Source organism: Balaenoptera physalus (assembly GCF_965194825.1).
Source record: "Balaenoptera physalus genome assembly, chromosome: 8".
Taxonomy (NCBI): Eukaryota; Metazoa; Chordata; class Mammalia; order Artiodactyla; family Balaenopteridae; genus Balaenoptera; species Balaenoptera physalus.
The window spans coordinates 64,976,594-64,997,563 of record NC_138887.1 but is presented as its reverse complement, the minus strand read 5'-3'; the positions used below and the strand labels follow the sequence as shown (position 1 = coordinate 64,997,563).

At 39.5% G+C, this 20,970-nt stretch overlaps 1 protein-coding gene across 2 annotated transcripts in view; it reads left to right on the top strand.

Moving 5' to 3' along the window:
• Positions 1–120: 120 nt before the first annotated feature.
• Positions 121–20,970, top strand: part of ASB4 (ankyrin repeat and SOCS box containing 4) — a 151,780-nt gene continuing 130,930 nt past the window's right edge. The window contains exons 1-2 of one of the 2 annotated variants that reach the window (XM_082472013.1): positions 121–236; positions 4,343–4,488. The gene's annotated coding sequence lies outside the window, so the exon portion shown is untranslated. Of the gene's footprint in view, positions 237–3,906; positions 4,489–20,970 lie in introns of those variants that run through there. The other variant, XM_082472014.1, reaches the window with a different exon arrangement.

Genomic DNA, 20,970 nt, shown 5'->3' with positions numbered 1-20,970 from the left:
CGGCGGCTCCGCCCTCGGCGCGGCCCTTGGCCTTTGTCACCGCAAACCTGCCACTTGAGACACCTTCCCGGCAGTGGGAACCGTCCTCTCCCGCCCCTGGTTAGGCCAAGGGCGGGACACTTTCAATTCCTTCACCTCCTTTCAGTAACAGACAACCCCACGGGAATCTCAAGCAGGCTGCAGGCCTTTCTCAGTTCTCGATTAATCTTCAAAGACATTCCTTCCGTCCTAGTCCGGTAAGAAACTTCTGGAGGACAGTTTTAAAGATTTTTTTTTTTTTTTAATTACAGGAAAAGATACTGGGCCATGTCTTGTAAATACGTCATGTTGGAATCACTACTTTTTATAACAGGATGTAGATGGGAGGAAGGAAACATTTTATTTCTAAGTAATGCTTCATCTAGACTAGAGACCTCAAAACCTGGACACTATTTTATTTATTATATTTTATTATTATTTTTTTGTCAGTGCCCTGCGGCACGCGGAATCCCGACCGGGGATTGAACCCATGCCCCCTGCATTGGGAGCACCAGGGAAGTTCACCTGGACACTATCTTTGCTCTAAACTCAGTTTATGGGAATAAGACAAAAAAAAAAAACAAAACCCCAAAAACCCCCATTTTAAAATTTAACAATCATAACGTGAATAAAGAAAGAAAAAAGTATAAAAGAGAACCTTCCCCGTTAAGATTGAGACAGTTACAATAAGTGAGTATGGCTGAAACAAGCTTCTGATGGTTGCCAGTACTTAATTGCCACCCTGTAGTATGTAGGCAGAAATGGTCACAATTGCCAATTTTCAACAAACACCGGTTTTATTAACAACCAGTAAATAAAAGCAGATGCCAGTTTCTCACCTGTTCTGCACCCAGAAAAAAAGAGACCCTTCAGTTTCTGTATGTCTCTGATTCGGTCCTAAGGGATATTAGGTTATATTGCATGGTAGATAGCAACATAGTTGTCCTTTGAAAGTCCGGGAGGCTTACCTTTTTTTATGTCACTACTGTCCCCTCTGGCAGTAGTGAAATTATAGATACCTTCGCAGAATAACGTAAATGCATACAATAAAATGCGTGGGGCTTCCCTAGTGGCGCAGTGGTTAAGAATCCGCCTGCCAGTGCAGGGGACATGGGTTTGAGCCTTAGTCCAGGAAGATCCCACATGCCGCGGAGCAACTAAGCCCCTGTGCCACAATTACTGAGCCTGCACTCTAGAGCCCGCGAGCCGCAGCTACTAAAGCCCACGCGCCCTAGAGCCCGCGCTCTGCAACAAGAGAAGCCACCGCAATGAGAAGCCCACGCACCACAACAAAGAGTAGCCCCCGCTTGCCGCAACTAGAGAAAGCCCACACGCAGCAACGAAGACCCAATGCAGCCAAAAATAAATAATTTTAAAAATTATTAAAAAAAGGTGCAGATTGCAAAGGAGACCAATTACATTCAAATGCAATTATCAAAGTAGTCTTTTACAAGTTTGTGCTATAGTAATATAATAGTGTAATGTGTGCTACATTAACACATTAAATAACAAGATCTAGCAACATTCTTTCAAATAGCGATGAGCATAAATGTTATTTCAAGATGTCTGTAGCACTATAATGAAATAATGAACATAAGTCTTATTTACATTAGTAACAAAGTCACAAGTATTGCTAATGCTTCTGAGATTTGATTTGTTTTCTACTTTCATAATTGAAGGAAATGTTAAATTCCTTTAGAAATCAAGATTTTTTTCCCTTCATTCAAGGTCATGAACCCCCCAGATTCTATCCATGGGCCATTTTGGTTAAGAATTTCACCATAGTTACCCTATGACTGGATAGGTGTGGGTGGGATCTCTTCTCTAGGGACTTTTTTTTTTAAACTTTGAGTAGGGCACTTTTATTTATTTATTTATTTATGGTTGTGTTGGGTCTTCATTTCTGTGCGAGGGCTTTCTCTAGTTGCAGCGAGTGGGGGCCACAATTCATCGCGGTGCATGGGCCTCTCATTATCGTGGCCTCTCTTGTTGTGGAGCACAGGCTCCAGACGCGCAGGCTCAGTAATTGTGGCTCACGGGCCTAGTTGCTCCGCGGCATGTGGGATCTTCCCAGACCAGGGCTCGAACCCGTGTCCCCTGCATTGGCAGGCAAATTCTCAACCACTGCGCCACCAGGGAAGCCCTCTAGGGACGTTTTTAATGTCAGTCTTTGGGGACAGAGAAGAATCTCATATATGAAATCAGAATTTAGAATGAGGACCTAAAGAAGAAGGCCTGGGACTGTGGCCAGGGCTTCTGTATTAGTTCTGAGAGTCTTGTTTCAAGGTTTCTGGATAGTGACTAGTATATAAAACTATTCCTCTTGGGCTCTAGGTCAAGAGCTAGGCTCCTATGTCTTTCAAATGTATCACAAAATGAGGAAACCATAAATTGTAAATAAGATCACCTTGTTGTGTGCTGTTCCCCTTTTGCTATTCCCAGGCATTTAAAAAAGTCACGTGCTTAATAATTCATCCTGGTTTCAGCTGAAATTAAAGGGCCAAAGGTCTGTTTCTTTCAGGATATACTCAGGGTAGCGAAATACAGCTTTTGTGCTTACTTCCCCTTCTTGCCCGTGGCAGACATCACTAATTGATTCTACCAATGTTTCTCACTAAGCCTAGACTTGTCCTCACATCTTTTCAAACAACAACAGAAGAAAAATAAAAAAATAAAAATCTCTGAGGTAGCCGCTAACAGATTTCAATTCAGGATGAAGGCTACTCACCATCTTGGGCCACCACAATGCCCTGGGGTTTAGGATGGAGGCATTTGTGGTAAAGAACCAGGCTTTCAAGTCCAGCAAAACCTACCAAACCTCAGTCTCAGAGAATCTTGGAGAATCCTCAGTTTAATTTTATTAACTCAACCAGTGAGTTCCCTCAAACTTGATCTCCTAATTCTCCCATTCTCTGTGTAAAGAGTACTATAGCTCCATTACTCTTCCTCTTTCTGAGTTGCTCTTGAAGCAACTTCTGCAAAAGCAACCCCATCCTTATCCCTATCCCTACCACCCTGCCAGAGCTAAGAATCACCTTTTCTCATGGATGGGTGGGGAAGAGAGATGTTTTCTGATTTGGAAATCAGCAGCCTAATTTCTTCATTGTAAGAGGATGGAGAAGCCTGGTCATTAAATTTTATAGTCTATACGGGTGATTACATTTTATTGTATAGCTTACCCATCTTTTGAGATAACTGGGATTTATAGGCTACACCAAGAACCTAACCCTCGGCTAATGTTATTTCATGGGAAAAATGGTGTCTGACTCCCAAATAACCATGTTACCCAATACAAAACAAACTTGTTTTGGAACTTGTTTGTATGCTGGCAACTCCTTACACTTGGTTTGAAAGAGTATTTCTCAAATAATGACATATAACTAGTTTGTAATTAGAAATTAATGGTTGTTAAGCAAAATTTCAGAAATAATAATAGCTTTTATCGATGCTTCTTAAACTACGTGTGGTGAAGGACAGGGTTTCTTTGCCTTTGTAAAGTAAAATGAAAGTGAATTACTAGAAAATGAAGTAAAAATTCAGACATACAAAATACAAGCCCAAATCTTTTATTATTTGATTCAACAGATGTAAAATTACTTTGTCAAATTTGTATAACAGTTTCTAAATGCTTACTCTCAAATTTTCATACTTATGTCACCATGGACCAGAAACAAAGCATTCACAGACCAAATATGGTCCTTCGAACGCATCAGTGGACTGTCTTTCATGATTGTACTTTTAACTCTTTAAAGTTCTCTGCAGTATATTATCACGTGTAATATTCCCAGTAATTTGTGAAATAGGTTTCTTGTGATTATTGTCATTTTATATAATATATGATGGGGCGTTGGTCCCTCCACATCCTTTTTTTTTTTTTTTTTTCCTCCACATCCTTTTTATTTCCTTCCTCTCCTTACCTCTTTTTTTTTTTTTTAAAGGAGTCAGATCTTTAGATCTTTTAACACAAAAATACATGGAAAAGGTGTTATAAAAGATAATTATTATCAGTAAAAGAAAGATTTACTTTGTAGAGGCTTCACACTAGGGCTTCTTGGAGGGTAAAGGAGACTTCCCCACCACCAAGTCATTTTCTGAGAATTCCAATATACTAAAAAGTGAAGAAATGCCATAACAGAAACAGAAAATTGTTGTATATATTTTAAAATATTTATAGTCAACAAATTAACATTCTTCAAATACTAGGTTGAACAATATGAACTTGCTGTTTGTAGAGCTCAAAAACACACAAACGTAAAATAAAATTTTATGTGCTAGTCACAAAATAATTATGCATTTTGTAAAAAATATTCCTGGTTTATTACAGGAGGAGTGGCCCAGTAAAATGAATGAGTTTTTAAAATTCTGGATAAGAACAAGAAAGAGGAAGTGGAACCTGTGTTAAATCATCCTAATGTTCTTGTATGTGTGGGAAGAGAGCAGAGATACTGGATAACTTTGAACTTTCTTAAGGTAAGATGCTAAAAGGAAAAGAGCAGTGTGTAAGTTCAAAAGCAAAAAAAAAAAAAAGAATGAGTTTTTTCAGTTGTGTCAATGTATCTCTAGAACAGATGAATAAACAATTTTGAGTTAAAGTTGAAAGTTAACCAGATGGTCCACTAGACCCAAGCCTCTTTCTACAGAGGGCTGTCAGGTTTGCTGCCTCTCTTCCAGGAGCAGTTGGACCCCAGATGGAGAGGTCAGAGGGTAGAAAATGTTGGGAGAGAGAAAAGTTGGGGAGACCAGAAACAAAAACTCCCAATCTCCTTCAGAGGCTGACTCAGTATGGCCTGAACTCTATGGAAAAAGTTAAGATATGTTCTGTTCATTCTAGGAAATACATGCATGTTTCCCATTGTCTAATAGCAATAATGTTTCTAGTTATCTATAAATAAACCATATGTGCAACCTCGTTCAGAGTAACTACCACAGCTGTTACTTATTGAACATTTCCCATTCCAACAGGCTTTTCATACAGGACCTCATTTAATTCCTATAACAACCATTTGGATTAGTTACTGTTATTATCTCCAATTTGTGAGTTATGAAACTGAGGCCAGGGGTTAAGTATCTTGCCCAGGGTTACACACCTAGAAAATGGTGGAACCAGAATCCAATATAAGAAAATACATATTAAAAATTCCTTCTTTCTCAGGGGACATCAGTCTTTGTTTTATTAAGGGCTTCCAACTAATAGGATGAGGCCCACCCACATCATGGAGAGTAATCTTCTTCACAGAAATAATGCCATTTGCAGTGACATGGATGGACCTAGAGATTGTCATACTGAGTGAAGTAAGTCAGAGAAAGAGAAATATTGTTTGATATCGCTTATATGTGGAATCTAAAAAGAAATGATACAAATGAACATACTTACAAAACAGAAACGGACTCACAGACTTAGAAAATGAACTTATGGTTACCGGGGGGGAAGGGTGGAGGGAAGGGATACTTAGGGAGCTTGGGATTGACACGCTGCTATATTTAAAAAGGATAACCACCTGTGGCGTTGCGGGTTTGAGGAGGTGGCTCGCGGGGGTGAGGCATTTAGGTGCGTGGCCTCCCCACTCTCGTTGGGTGACGTAACACAGACCTTGGAGCCAGATTTGCTGGGTTTGTACCCCCACCCCAACATTTACGTGCTCTGTGGCTTTGCGCAACTCAGGTAGCATGAATCTCATCAGCACAGAGAGAAAGCTTCACTGAAAACTCACTACAGGGTGGGTGGCGGGGGAAGCCGGACTCCACGACAGCAGCAGCGGGGCTCGTGGCAAGAATCATGGCTTGCAGGCCGCCCCGGGCGGTCTCGTCTTCCTGCAGCTTGTAGACCCTCAGGCTTAGGAGCTGTTTCAAGCACACAACCTTGAGAGAGTAAGGTCTTCTTCAGAGACCATCTGTACTGAATCCGTGACTGAACCCAGTGAAGACCTCTATATAAAGGTTTAAAATTCTGGCAGCACATGCGGAGACCTACTCTTTCAGACACTAGCTGCTGGAGACAGCCTCATAGACAAATTGCTCCCAAGTCAGCCTGTTCTACCTGAACAGCTATTGTAGACCCTCATAATCTGACTTCATAATGGAGACTGCCACATTCACTGCCATGGGGCTGAAATGGTCTTGGTGCTCCAGCCGGGTGTCAGGCCTGAGCCTCGTGGGTGGGCGAGCCAAGTTCAGGACATTGGTCCACCAGAGACTTCCCAGCCCCACGTAATATCAATTGGCGAGAGCTCTGCCAGAGATCTCCATCTCAACGCTAAGACCCAGCTCCACTCAACGACCAGCAAGCTCCAGGGCTGGACATCCTATGTCAAACAACTAGCAAGACAGGAACACAACCCCACCCATTAGCAGAGAGGCTGCCTAAAATCATACTAAGTTCACAGACACCCTAAAACACACCACCGGATGCGGTCCTGCCCACCAGAAAGACAAGATCCAGCCTCATCCACCAGAACACAGGCACCAGTCCCCTCCACCAGGAAGCCTACACAACCTACAGAAACAACCTTACCCACTGGAGGCAGATACCAAAAACAACAGGAACTATGAACCTGCAGCCTGCAAAAAGGAGACCCCAAACACAATAACTTAAGCAAAATGAGAAGACAAACAAATACACAGCAGATGAAGGAACAAGGTAAAAACCCACCAGACCAAACAGATGAAGAGGAAATAGGCAGTCTACCTGAAAAACAATTCAGAGTAATGATAGTAAAGATGATCCCAAATCGTGGAAATAGAATGGAGAAAATACAAGAAACGTTTAACAAGGACCCAGAAGAACTAAAGAGCAAGCAAACAATGATGAACAACACAATAAATGAAATTAAAAATTCTCTAGAAGGAATCAATAGCAGAATAACTGAAGCAGAAGAAAGGATAAGTGACCTTGAAGATAAAATAGTGGAAATAACTACTGCAGAGGAGAATAAAGAAAAAAGAATGAAAAGAATTGAGGACAGTCTCAGAGACCTCTGGGACAACATTAAATGCACCAACATGCTAACTATAAGGGTCCCAGAAGAAGAAGAGAAAAAGAAAGGGACTGAAAAACTATTTGAAGAGATTATAGTTGAAAACTTCCCTAATATGGGAAAGGAAATAGTCAATCAAGTCCAGGGAGTGCAGAGTCTCATACAGGATAAATCCACGGAGAAACACGCCAAGACACATATTAATCAAACTATCAAAAATTAAATACAAAGCAAAAATATTAAAAGCAGCAAAGGAAAAGCAACAAATAACATACAAGGGAATCCCCATAAGGTTAACAGCAGATCTTTCAGCAGAAACTCTGCAAGCCAGAAGGGAGTGGCAGGACATATTTAAAGTGATGAAAGGGAAAAACCTACAACCAAGCAAGGATCTCATTCAGATTCGATGGAGAAATTAAAACATTTACAGACAAGCAAAAGCTAAGAGAATTCAGCACCACCAAACCAGCTTTACAACAAATGCTAAAGGAACTTCTCTAGGCAGGAAACACAAGAGAAGGAAAAGACCTACAATAACAAACCCAAAACAATTAAGAAAATGGTAATAGGAACATACATATCGATAATTACCTTAAATGTAAATGGATTAAGTGCTCCAACCAAAAGACATAGACTGGCTGAATGGATACAAAAACAAGACCCATATATATCCTGTCTACAAGAGACCCACTTCAGACCTAGGGACACATACAGACTGAAAGTGAGGGGATAGAAAAAGATATTCCATGCAAATGGAAATCAAAAGAAAGCTTGAGTAGCAATTCTCATATCAGAAAAAATAGACTTTAAAATAAAGACTATTACAAGAGATGAAGAAGGACACTACATAATGATCGAGGGATCAATCCAAGAAGAAGATACAACAATTGTAAATATTTATGCACCCAACATAGCAGCACCTCAGTACATAAGGCAAATGCTAACAGCCATAAAAGGGGAAATCAACACTAATACAATCATAGTAGGGGACGTTAACACCCCACTTTCACCAATGGACAGATCATCCAAAATGAAAATAAATAAAGAAACACAAGCTTTAAATGATACATTAAACAAGATGGACTTAATTGATATTTATAGGACATTCCTTCCAAAAACAACAGAATACATTTTCTTCTCAAGTGCTCATGGAACATTCTCCAGGATAGATCATATCTTGGGTCACAAATCAAGCCCTGGTAAATTTAAGAAAATTGAAATAGTATCAAGTATCTTTTCCGACCACAACGCTATGAGACTAGATATCAATTACAGGAAAAAATCTGTAAAAAATACGAACACATGGAGGCTAAACAATACACTACTTAATAACCAAGAGATCACTGCAGAAATCAAAGAGGAAATCGAAAAATACCTAGAAACAAATGACAATGAAAACACGACGACCCAAAACCTATGGGATGCAGTAAAAGCAGTTCTAAGAGGGAAGTTTATAGCAATACAATACTACCTCAAGAAACAAGAAAAATCTCAAATAAACAACCTAACCTTACACCTAAAGCAAATAGAAAAAGAAGAACAAAAAACCCCCAAAGTTAGCAGAAGGAAAGAAATCATAAAGATCAGATCAGAAAGAAATGAAATAGAAATGAAGGAAACAGTAGCAAAGATCAATAAAACTAAAAGCTGGTTCTTTGAGAAGATAAACAAAATTGATAAACCAGTAGCCAGACTCATTAAGAAAAAAAGGGAGAAGACTCAAATCTATAGAATTAGACATGAAAAAGGAGAAATCACAACTGACACTGCAGAAATACAAAGGATCATGAGAGATTACTACAAGCAACTATATACCAATAAAATGGACAACCTGGAAGAAATGGACAAATTCTTAGAAAAGCACAACCTTCTAAGACTGAACCAGGAAGAAATAGAAAATATAAACAGACCAATCACAGCACTGAAATTGAAACTGTGATTAAAAATCTTCCAACAAACAAAAGCCCAGGACCAGATGGATTCTCAGGCAAATTCTATCAAACATTTAGAGAAGAGCTAACACCTATCCTTCTCAAACTCTTCCAAAATATAGCAGAGGGAGGAACACTCCCAAACTCATTCTACAAGGCCACCATCACCCTGATACCAAAACCAGACAAAGATGTCACAAAAAATGAAAACTACAGACCAATAGCACTGATGAACATAGATGCAAAAATCCTCAGCAAAATACTAGCAAACAGAATCCAGCAGCACATTAAAAGGGTCATGCACCATGATCAAGTGGGGTTTATCCCAGGAATGCAACGATTCTTCAACATATGCAAATCAATCAATGTGATACACCATATTAACAAACTGAAGGATAAAAACCACATGATAATCTCAATAGATGCAGAAAAAGCTTTTGACAAAATTCAGCACCCATTTATGATAAAAACTCTCCAGAAAGTGGGCATAGAGGGAACCTACCTCAACATAATAAAGGCCGTATATGACAAAGCCACAGTCAACATCATTCTCAATGGTGAAAAACTGAAACCATTTCCTCTAAGATCAGGAACAAGACAAGGTTGCCCACTCTTACCACTGTTATTCAACATAGTTTTGGAAGTTTTAGCCACAGCAATCAGAGAAGAAAAAGAAATAAAAGGAATCCAAATCGGAAAAGAAGGAGTAAAACTGTCATTGTCACTGTTTGAAGATGACATGATACTATACATAGAGAATCCTAAAGATGCTACCAGAAAACTACTGGAGCTAATCAATGAATTTGGTAAAGTAGCAGGATACAAAGTTAATGCACAAAAATCTCTTGCATTCCTATACGCTAATGATGGAAAATCTGAAAGAGGAATTAAGGAAACACTCCCATTTACCATTGCAAAAAAGAATAAAATACCTAGGGATAAACTTACCTAAGGAGACAAAAGATCTGTATGCAGAAAACTATAAGACCCTGAGGAAGAAATTAAAGATGATACAAACAGATGGACAGATATACCATGTTCTTGGATTGGAAGAATCAACATTGTGAAAATGACTGTACTCCCTAAAGCAATCTACAGATTCAATGCATTCCCTATCAAATTACTAATGGCATTTTTCATGGAACTAGAACAAAAAATTTCACAATTTGTATGGAAACACAAAAGACCCCGAATAGCCAAAGGAATCTTGAGAGACAAAAATGGAGCTGGAGGAATCAGGCTCCCTGACTTCAGACTATACTACAAAGCTACAATAATCAAGACAGTATAGTACTGGCACAAAAACAGAAATATAGATCAATGGAACATGATAGAAAGCCCAGAGATAAACCCATGCACATATGGTCACCTTATCTTTGATAAAGGAGGCAAGAATATACAATGGAGAAAAGACAGCCTCTTCAATAAGTGGTGCTGGGAAAACTGGCAGCTACATGCAAATGAATGAAATTAGAACACTCCCTAACACCATACACAAAAATAAACTCCAGGGGCTTCCCTGGTGGTGCAGTGGTTAGGAATCCACCTGCCAATGCAGGGGACATGGGTTCGTGCCCCGGTCCGGGAAGATCCCACATACCGCGGAGCGGCTAGGCCCGTGAGCCACAACTACTGAGCCTGCGCGTCTGGAGCCTGTGCTCTGCAACGAGAGAGGCCACGACAGTGAGAGGCCCGTGCACTGCGATGAAGAGTGGCCCCCGCTCGCCGCAACTAGAGAAAGCCCTCGCACAGAAACGGAGACCCAACACGGCGAAAAATAAATAAATAAATTTATTAAAAATAAATAAATAAATAAAATAAACTCCAAATGGATTAAAGACCTTAATCTAAGGCCAGACACTATAAAGCTCTTAGAGGAAAACATAGGCAGACACTCTATGACATAAATCACAGCAAGATCCTTTTTCACCCACCTCCTAGAAAAATGGAAATAAAAACAAAAGTAAACAAATGGGACCTAATGAAACTTAAAAGCCTTTGCACAGCAAAGGAAACCATAAACAAGATGAAAAAACAACCCTCAGAATGGGAGAAAATATTTGCAAATGAAGCTACTGACAAAGGATTAATCTCCAAAATATACAAGCAGCTCATGCAGCTCAATATCAAAAACACAAACAACCCAATCCAAAAATGGGCAGAAGACCTAAATAGACGTTTCTCCAAAGAAGATATACAGATTGCCAACAAACACATGAAAGGATGTTCAACATCACTAATTATTAGAGAAATGCAAATCAAAACTACAATGAGATATCACCTCATACCAGTCAGAATAACCATCATCAAAAAATCTACAAACAATAAATGCTGCAGAGGGTGTGGAGAAAAGGGAACCCTCTTGCACTGTTGGTGGGAATATAAATTGATACACTATGGAGAACAGTATGGCGGTTCCTTAAAAAACTAAAAATAGAACTACCATATGACCCAGCAATCCCACTACTGGGCATATACCCTGAGAAAACCGTAATTCAAAAAGAGTCATGTACCACAATGTTCATTGCAGCTCTATTTACAATAGCCAGGACACAGAAACAACCTACACGTCCATCGACAGATGAATGGATAAAGAAGATGTGGCACATATGTACAATGGAATATTACTCAACCATAAAAAGAAGCGAAATTGAGTTATTTGTAGTGAGGTGGATGGACCTAGAGTCTGTCATACAGAATGAAGTAAGTCAGAAAGAGAAAAACAAATACCATATGCTAACACATATATATGGAATCTAAAAAAAAAAGGTCTGAAGAACCTAGGGGCAGGACAGGAATAAAGACATAGACGTAGAGAATGGGCTTGAGGACCCGGGGGTGGAATGATAAGCTGAGACGAAGTGAGAGAGTGGCATTGACATATAAACACTACCAAATGTCAAACAGATAGCTAGTGGGAAGCAACCGCATAGCACAGGGAGATCAGCTCGGTGCTTTGTGACCACCTAGAGGGGTGGGATAGGGAGGGTGGGAGGGAGATGCAAGAGGGAGGGGTTATGGGGATATATGTATACGTATAACTGATTCACTTTTTTATACAGCAGCAACTAACACAACAATGTAAAGCAATTATACTCCAATAAAGATGTTAAAAAAAATTAAAACAATAATAAAAATAAAAAGTATAACCAAGAAGGACCTGCTGTATAGCACAGGGAACTTTGCTCAATGTTATGCGGCAGCTAGATGGGAGGGGAGTCTGCGGGAGAATGGATACGTGTATATGTATGGCTGAGTCGCTTTGCTGTGCATCTGAAACTGTCACAACATTGTTAATTGGCTATATTCCAATATAAAATAAAAAGTTAAACAAACAAAAACAAATGAACAAAAAACACCTCATTTCTAAAACACAAAACAAAAAATCCCCCCTCATTTCCACTGTGATATATTTTTTGTTAATTGTCAAATTAAAAGATTTTTATTCCTTTGCTATTTATGGTAAGAGCAGAGATGAATTAGCTATAGCGAGAGTTATAGAAAATGAGCTCATGTCAACTCTCATGAAAGAGCATCTTTAAAATTGGGTTACTTTTTATACTTTTCCTCTGCCTGCTTGCACTACTTCACTTCACATTTACTGAATATGTTCTGCATCTCCAAGCAGTTACTGGGAACTCAAAATAAAGGAGGCATACCTTCCTGCCTTGGTGGAGATCATAATCTGGTGGGAGAGGAGGCACCTGAACAGACATGTTCAATGTTATCTGTCAAGGGCTAAGAACTTTGATTTTTATCCTGTATGTGCTGCAAAGCCACTAAAGCTGTTGTGGTTGGAGCGCAGGTTGGAAAAGAATTTCCAGACACAAGGCAGAATGTAAGGAAGATAGAGTTTATTAAAGAGAAGGGTCTCTGCAAGAACAGCGGGCCGGCTTCCTGGTAGCCAGGGGAAGTCGACAATGAGCATGGGTTGCTTGTCTGTTTTTATAGCCAGGGAATGTGCAAGTCATCTGCTGACTGGGCAGAGTATGTATACATTCAGTGTGCTGAGAGGGAGAAAAGCGGGGCAAATGTCTTTCCTTATATGGGATGGGAAAGGGACCAGGCATGCTGCTTCCGAGGGCTCTGGGACACAGCAGTGGTCACACTGTGACAGAGTGGTAGGAGTCCTGTAACTCTTTGTTCTGGCAATATTGGCCCTTTGAGCTTATCTTCTTCTTTGTCTTTGGAGCACACTACAAAAACCTTTTAAGGAAGGGAGAAACAGTGTCTCACAAAGGCCACTCTCATGGCTGTTGGAGGGTGAGTTGGGTAGAGTCTACTTCCTAAATCTCCTTGAGAAAAGATGAGAACAAGGCTGAGGCAGTGGGGAGGGAGGACAAGGAGCAGATATAAGGAATTTCAGAGGTTGAATGGATGGAAATAGGTGACATAAGACGTGGGGGAGAAGGAGGAATTGAAGATGACTTGGGTTGTTCAAATGTGTAAATGGAGATACACTAACTGGGATGGGAGAGGAACAGATTGGGGTGGCATGGACAGGGGAAGATTGTTGAGCACCTTTGATGTGCTCCAAGCCCAGGAGAAGATTGCAGACAAGTTTTTAGTGCTTAGGAATGAGGTCTTGTCTGGGCATGGAAACGTGGGGTTCGTTAGCAGAGAGCACAGCAAGTTGTGTAGAGGATCTTCAGGAAGGGTTGAGGTTGTAGCCTGAAGTAAAGTGACATATGTTAAAGTCCTAAGTGGCTAGGAGGCAGGTTGAAAAGTAGGAGGTAGGATGGAGACTTAGACATTGAACTGAGCTTTAGGGATCACCTTAAACTAGGGAAAGCAGATACTGGCATAGAGGTGATCATTTTCCTTTTCTCCTGAATCTGAATGTGGCCTTGAAGTTCTTTATACCGCAGTGCTCCAGGCAGTGATTCCTTGACCATAGAGGATGCAACCTATTTGCTATCTATCCCTTTATACGGACTGGGAACAATGTGGACGGTGGAGGTGATAGAGGATTGGAAAGAAATCTCCAGAGTTATCTGTGCTTGGCCTAATATGGCCCCTCTCCTGGCCTCTGTACCTCCATGGACAAGAGTGACAAGAGAGCCCTGGAACAACTCACCTCCTCACCTCCAATATCTGTTTCATCTCATTAGGCCCTTTATCCCTATGTTATGTGGTCACGTGCAGAAGCCCAGGCTTCCTAGTCAGCCTTCATCCTGCAGACTCTTCCCATATGGCAGGGTACTTTCTCCCATCTCCCTATCCTCCCCCACCCCCAACTTCCAAAACACTTTTGTTGTGTCCTCTGAAACCCATAGTCATTAACAAAGTCCCCTATGTTCTGAAACATCGTCTCTAAATACTCTTTTCAACTTTCCGTGTTATCTACTGACCCCCCAACCCTAGGATACTTCCCCATCTGTCCTAGATGGTTCTGCTCCCACCCACAATCACTCCCTTTTATACTATCCTGCCAAAATGCTCGGTAATTTTAACATCCTTTTGTGTAACCTTTCCAGACTTACATTTTCAGTTCCACAATTGCCTTTCCTCCAGTGACCTTGTCTCTACCCTACTTCGCTGCGTACTTCTATGGTTGTACTTTAAGATTTTGCTATTACCACTAATCACAACAATTCTAAAATCTTACTTTTAAGATCTCATTTTCCAGCTACCATCTTTTATCTTTTAGCTCATTCCTTCTGGTACTCCACTTTTTGAAAAATTCTTTGACCTTGTTTGATATCTGACTGTTTTTTAAAATGGTTGCCTTTCACCCCAAACACTCCACTTTGCATAGTGCTGATCCTTTATAGTGTGCTTTTTCACTGAAATAGCTATATATAAATCCAGTGTAGTAGACTGTAAGTATATATGTTTTTCCTAAGTTCTGAGGGCTACCATATACTTGTATCTAGTAAGAACTACTGAAAAACAATTTTGATAATTTCGTCAAGTTGGTAAGTTTTCTGAAAAATGCGTGATTTCTTCCTTTGAGTACCTTTTCCTGCCATTTATTCTTTGTTCTGGTGAACAGCTTTGCCATGCAGGCTGACAAAAAGGGGTGCAAGTGATAGAACTGGGCCTGCCACAGGAAACAGGAAGAGTATCACAGTTTTAGGCGAGAGACTCAAAGCCCATTCAAGGGGACATCTGAGGAACAGAAGTAAAGATTAGCAGATAATCAGATTCTGGGGCCAGCCCTTGACATTGTAGGGGACATCATGAACCTAACCGCAGCTTGGGAAGACAGGCCAGCATTTTAACAAGTGGAAATTGAAAGCACCCATTTCTAGGGTCAGAGAAGGGACAGTGATGGGTGGTGGGGGAGGTCAAGAACTTTCTCCCTAGAGGCAACGTTATAAAGACCAAGGCACTGCTCACTCGGTTGATGCTTCCGTTTCCAGGGACCCCATCCCCTTTGCTAATGGACTGTGTGTGTACAGCACAGGCAAGCAGGAGGAATTTAGATTTTATTTGATATGTTTTATTTTAGGAGAATTGACATAAGAGTCTTAAGGAATTACTTTTGGACACTTATTTCATTTTCTGCCTTTCATTTATTTTTCCTGCAAGCAGTGTTTTATTATTATTATCATTATTTTTTTTAAGCCTGTGCATTTTCTTTTCATTATTTTATATTTCACAGAAGCTCTGGAGCTTGAATTTGCCTGGCTGCCTTGGGGGAAGATGAGCTCACTTTTGGTGTGGGAATTAGGGGCGGGGCTCTTTCTTATTTCAGACACAGATCGTGGTTATCATCCATGTTTACTTAATATTTTATGACTTGAAAACATAATGACTGTTTACATGAAATATGATTAAATTGCAGAGATGGAGGGGGGATGCTAAATTAAGTCCTCAGTATTCTTTGTAACCTTATATTTCATTTCAAGTAACCTCTCCTACATTCCAAAATTTAGAAAGTAAGTCGTGTGACTATTCTAAGTGAGAAGAAATTGAGGTTACTTGAATATCTTAAAAGTGGAAAATGAAGCCAATTCTAGCAACATGAGGCACTGCATAGAGGCCCATAAGTCATGAGAAATCGCAGGAATTTGTCCAGGCCACTGGAATAATGGAAAATTCCTGGTGGAGGAAATTGGACAGAATCGAACAGTGAAGAGCACACAGGAAGAAGGGATGAAAGAGGACAGTGGGCTTGTGGGTCAGCAGCCTCTGCTGGACTCCAGACTGGTGATCATCCATGAGTGCTGACAGCTGAACTCCTCCTAGTCCAAGGGCGGCTGTGGAGCTGACCTGGGACCGGAAGTTGACCCCATCACCCCCACCCCCAGGGGGCTACAGAAAAACTCACTTAGGCCATCTCCTAAAGCTTTAGTAAGCAACCTCTTGCCACCAAAGAGGGAAATAGCAAGAAAAAGCACTTTTTTCTTTGTGTTTTTCTTTGTGTTTTGTTGGTTTTAGGTTGTGGCCACAGACTGCATTAGTGCTTGCTAATTCTACCCCTGTTATTAACTAGAAAAGAAATTCCCTTCAGTACTGAAGAAACCATTCAAAGCTTAAAGGAAATAGAGAGTGATATTGAGGAAAACTGGGAGTGAACAACTTGATAGATAAAATCAGTGACAGATAGATGGGTGGATAGATGCACGGACAAAGAAGTAGATAATGAATCTCAGAGTCCACTGGAATACATAGAACCAGTGTTTGACCTCTTCATTTCTCCCTGTCTGGTGTCAGTGATGTGTGATACATGTGATAGCCTCCTGGGTGGTCCTCACACCTCCAAACTTTGGAGTTATCTTTCTCTTTAATAGGTTTTTTAACTTGCTCAAACCCCATCTCATGTAATCTGTTGCTCTAAGTCTCCCTAAAGATTCCTCGGCATGAATTTCAGGGGCTTGGATCACCCTTCTTTCTTGCTTACTTGAAATTCTCCACCTTTGCTGTGTGTCTTATTTCCTGTGTCTCTTCTCTTCCCTCCACCCTGCAGTATGCAACTACCTTCCCTTTCCTTTAATGATCTACAAAGAACCGTTAAGACAATTAATACATTTGGCACTGAAGATTCAGGTAGCTGGGGGATGGAGGAGAGTCACTTCACAGTACAGCCAAATAAACAGTATAAAAGTAATTATTAAGTAGCCTTATTCTACCTCTCCTTGTTCTAACTCCCAGTCACCTTCATCACTGGACATTTCTTTCTTGTCCTCATTTTTCCTTCCACCCAGCTGTCTCACCATTTTGCTGGGCCATCAGTCCATTTCTCCAGCATCTCTCTCCCTCTCAGGTTTCCAAGGGTAAAGCCAAAATTCTCCTTGTGTTCTTATTGTTCCAGGAGAGCACCGAAGGATGTTTCTCTGTAATAGTCCCAACTGGTCTTTTGATGATTAACATCCTGACTATGTGGGAACAGAAATGATATTTATTGCCACCATTCCTAGACACTGTCCTCCAGCAGGGTGGCAGAGGAGAGCCACTGCTTACCTGGGGGTCCTGCAGAGTTCAGAGTTCAGTTCTGCCCAGGAGTTGTGCAGCTCACCTGGATAGCTGGGGACCTTCCCTCTTCTAAGGCTTAACATGTAGGAGCAAAGGAAGGTTGGATCAGATCATTCAGCTCCTGGCTCTGGTTTCTAGGTCAGGGTGGAACTATCCCCTGTGCTGAGCAAATTTTTACACATAATTTCAGCAAGGAGTTTTATGGTCATGTCAGATATTACGAGAGCTTTAGCCAGGAAAGACAATATGCATTACTGACCTATTTCTTAAGAAAAATAATAATAAATAAAATTTAAAACCCTATAATTTTGCAACCTAATAAACTTTTCTAAGCACAAGTTTTTAATGGATAGCAGCAATTTTAATTAAATATCTCATCTTTCAAAAACCTTTGTATACAAGCTCCAGTAATGCCACTTTATTTTGCCTATTTGTTCTTCAAGACAGGATCATACATGGTAATTTTAAAAGGACACTGACCCAAGGACACTGTACTTCAATATTAGGGCCCTCCCAGTTTTGCTCTAGAATGAAATCTTTATGCCAAGGATTTTCACTTTCCCTCTGTTCTGCCTTCTCTTCCAGACCATGTCTCAAAGCCTGTCATTTCACATCCAGCCTGGCTGCAGGTTCTTTTCTAGCAAACAAACAAGAGTTTTAGCACCTCAAGAGGAATTCTACCTTTAGTTCTTTGAAAATAACAAGTTTCTTCTCCAGGCTACACTTGGAAAATATGCTCTTGTATGTCAGGAGCTCCCCACCCCAGAGCCTTTTTACAAGCATGCCCTCCTACTTTTGTTGATATTCCCTAAACTATTATGTTTCACCTCTTGCCATGGTGATACTGACAAATCCAACAAAACTCTCAACATTAGTACCAAAATTACATTTGGAGTCTTATTTGTATTTTTTAGTTTTACCCATTATATAAAGCCCCTCAAATAGGAAGGTGGTTGGAAATGGTAGTGTTCGGAGAATGGCTTTGTGTTAGTATGAAAGGGGCAAGGTTAACTCCTGACACAGACTTGTTTTGAGACAACATCGAGAGTCAGAAGTATATCGACCCCTGATTATTGAACCCGGAATGGGTACACATGACCTAACAAAGGATTTGCTTTAATTTATTTTTTCTTACACAAGCAGCACATGTATGCTTTCACACTGCAAAATATTCAAATGTTACTGATAAAATTAAAATCTCCCTACCCTTTGCCCATGGGAAAATACTTTTCTTAGTTTCATATGTATTCTTTTCTTTGTCTATTATTTTCTTATATATGTACCTATAGAAACATATGGTATTATTGTGTGTGTGTTCATGAAGCAGTATTGTCAACTAGTTTTTCTGGTGCCTTGAGGATGACTTTTTTAGCACAGAAAACACTCTTCAGAGGTGATCTTTGTTTTTAAAAATTGATAATTTATTAATTATAGATTATGAAACCTATATCTTATGCTTGAAGAAGAGATTACAAATCTTATTATTCTATTCATAGCAAATTTCAACAATCCCTTTAAGAGGTCTTTGATTAATATTAAGACCAATTTATAGAGTTAGGTATTTAAACTTCTTTATCCAAACTGCATTCATGAAACTCATATTCTGTTTCCTTTTAAAGTTCTACATTGTCTGATTTAACAAACAAAATTCTCCCGAGTAGTTAAATAGCTCATATATGAAATAAATTATACTTATAAATAGATGATTCTTAAATTCTCTTAATGTTCCATTAATATTTATGAAGCACAGACATTAAATTAAAATCACAAGCCTAAATAAGTTATATAGTACATTTTAAATTAGAATCACAAGATTGCTGTTCTAATAAGCTATTATTCTATCAGACTAAATTTTGAATATTACAGGTATATGGAATATAAAATTATGCAAAATTCTGAACACTAAATTATTGAAAACACAGATTTGTTTATCTTGACATTTATATATTTACCTTCAAATTTTCTTAGGGTTGAAAGATGCTTACCTACTAAAGAAAAATTATGTTATTTCGCATGATTTTGGGGGTTACTTTATTATATAATTTTGGGGTTGTTTTCTTTGCTTGATAGAGTTTTGCAACAAACAGAGGTTATAGACTTGCATAATTGGATCACTGTGGCAATGATGATGTGCACTGGTCCTTACTTATATGAAAAATTGCAAAGCCAGTGACTCCAAAACTTCAAGAGTAAGCTGGCCACAGACATAGCTTACATGCCTGGATTTGAGTCCTGTCATTACTGGATTAGTCAGGGTTCTCCAGAGAAACAGAGCCAATAGGCTATGCATAGTTACAGAGAGAGAGATTTATTTTAAGGAAATGGCCCATGTGATTGTGGAGGCTTGGTAAGTCCAAAAATCTGCAGAGTGGGCCAGCAGGCTGGAGACCCAGGAAAGGGGGGCAGTTTGAGTCCGAAGGCAGTCTGCAGACAGAATTCCTTCTTGCTCAGGGGATGTCAGTCTTTGTTTTATTAAGGCCTCAAACTAGTAGGATGAGACCCACCTACATTATGGAGAGTAATCTTCTTTACTCAAAGTCCACCAAGTTAGTTTCATTTCAAAAACACCTTCACAGAAATAATGCCATTTGCAGTGACATGGTTGGACCTAGAGATTGTCATACTGAGTGAAGTAAGTCAGACAGAGAAAGACAAATATCATATGATATCGCTTATACGTGGAATCTAAAAAATTAGTACAAATGAACCTATTTACAAAACAGAAATAGAGTCACAGATGTAGAAAACAAACTTACGGTTACCAAGGGAGAAAGGTGGAGAGGGATAAATTGAGAAATTGGGATTGACATATACATACTACTATATATAAAATAGATAACCAATAAGAACCTACTGTATAGCACAGGGAACTCTACTCAGTACTCCATAATGACCTATATGGGAACAGAATCTAAAAAAGAGTGGATATATGTATATGTTTAACTGATTCACTTTGCTGTACAGCAGAAACTAACGTATTGTAAATCAACTATACTCCAATAAAAATTAACTAAAAAAAAGAAAAAAACCCACAAAAGCACCGTCACAGAAACATCCAGAATAATGTTTGACCAAATATCTGGGCACTGTGGGCCAGCCAAATTGACACAAAATTAACCTTTTAATTACTCATCATTTAAATCAGATTAGACTGTGAAATCCTACACAGGGGGCAACATCACTTGATTAAAGCTTGCATTCCTAAGGCTAAAATAAGTAAACGCAGTTCCATTCAACTCTAGAGATCTTTGAGCTTCCATGAATCCTACCTGAATTCTTTTCATATGCTGTCTATCAATATTGCTTATCATTAAGCCCCATAAGACTCTTATAAATATTTAAATTATATCTCTGAACTTGAGGTCACCTAAGTATATTTTCCATGTTACTAGTTCTCACAGGAGTACTTTATTCTTTGATGCATAATATTCCTCTGCACGAATGTGCTTTAGTTTATTTAACTGATTCTAACTGATATTCAGATTTTTTGCTATCACAAATAATTATGCAGTAAATAATCTTGCATGTGATTTCTTGTGCATAAGTATAAATGTTTATATAGGGTAAATGCCTAGAAATAGATTTGCTGAGTCTTAGAGTATGCATATATTCAGTTTTAATCAATT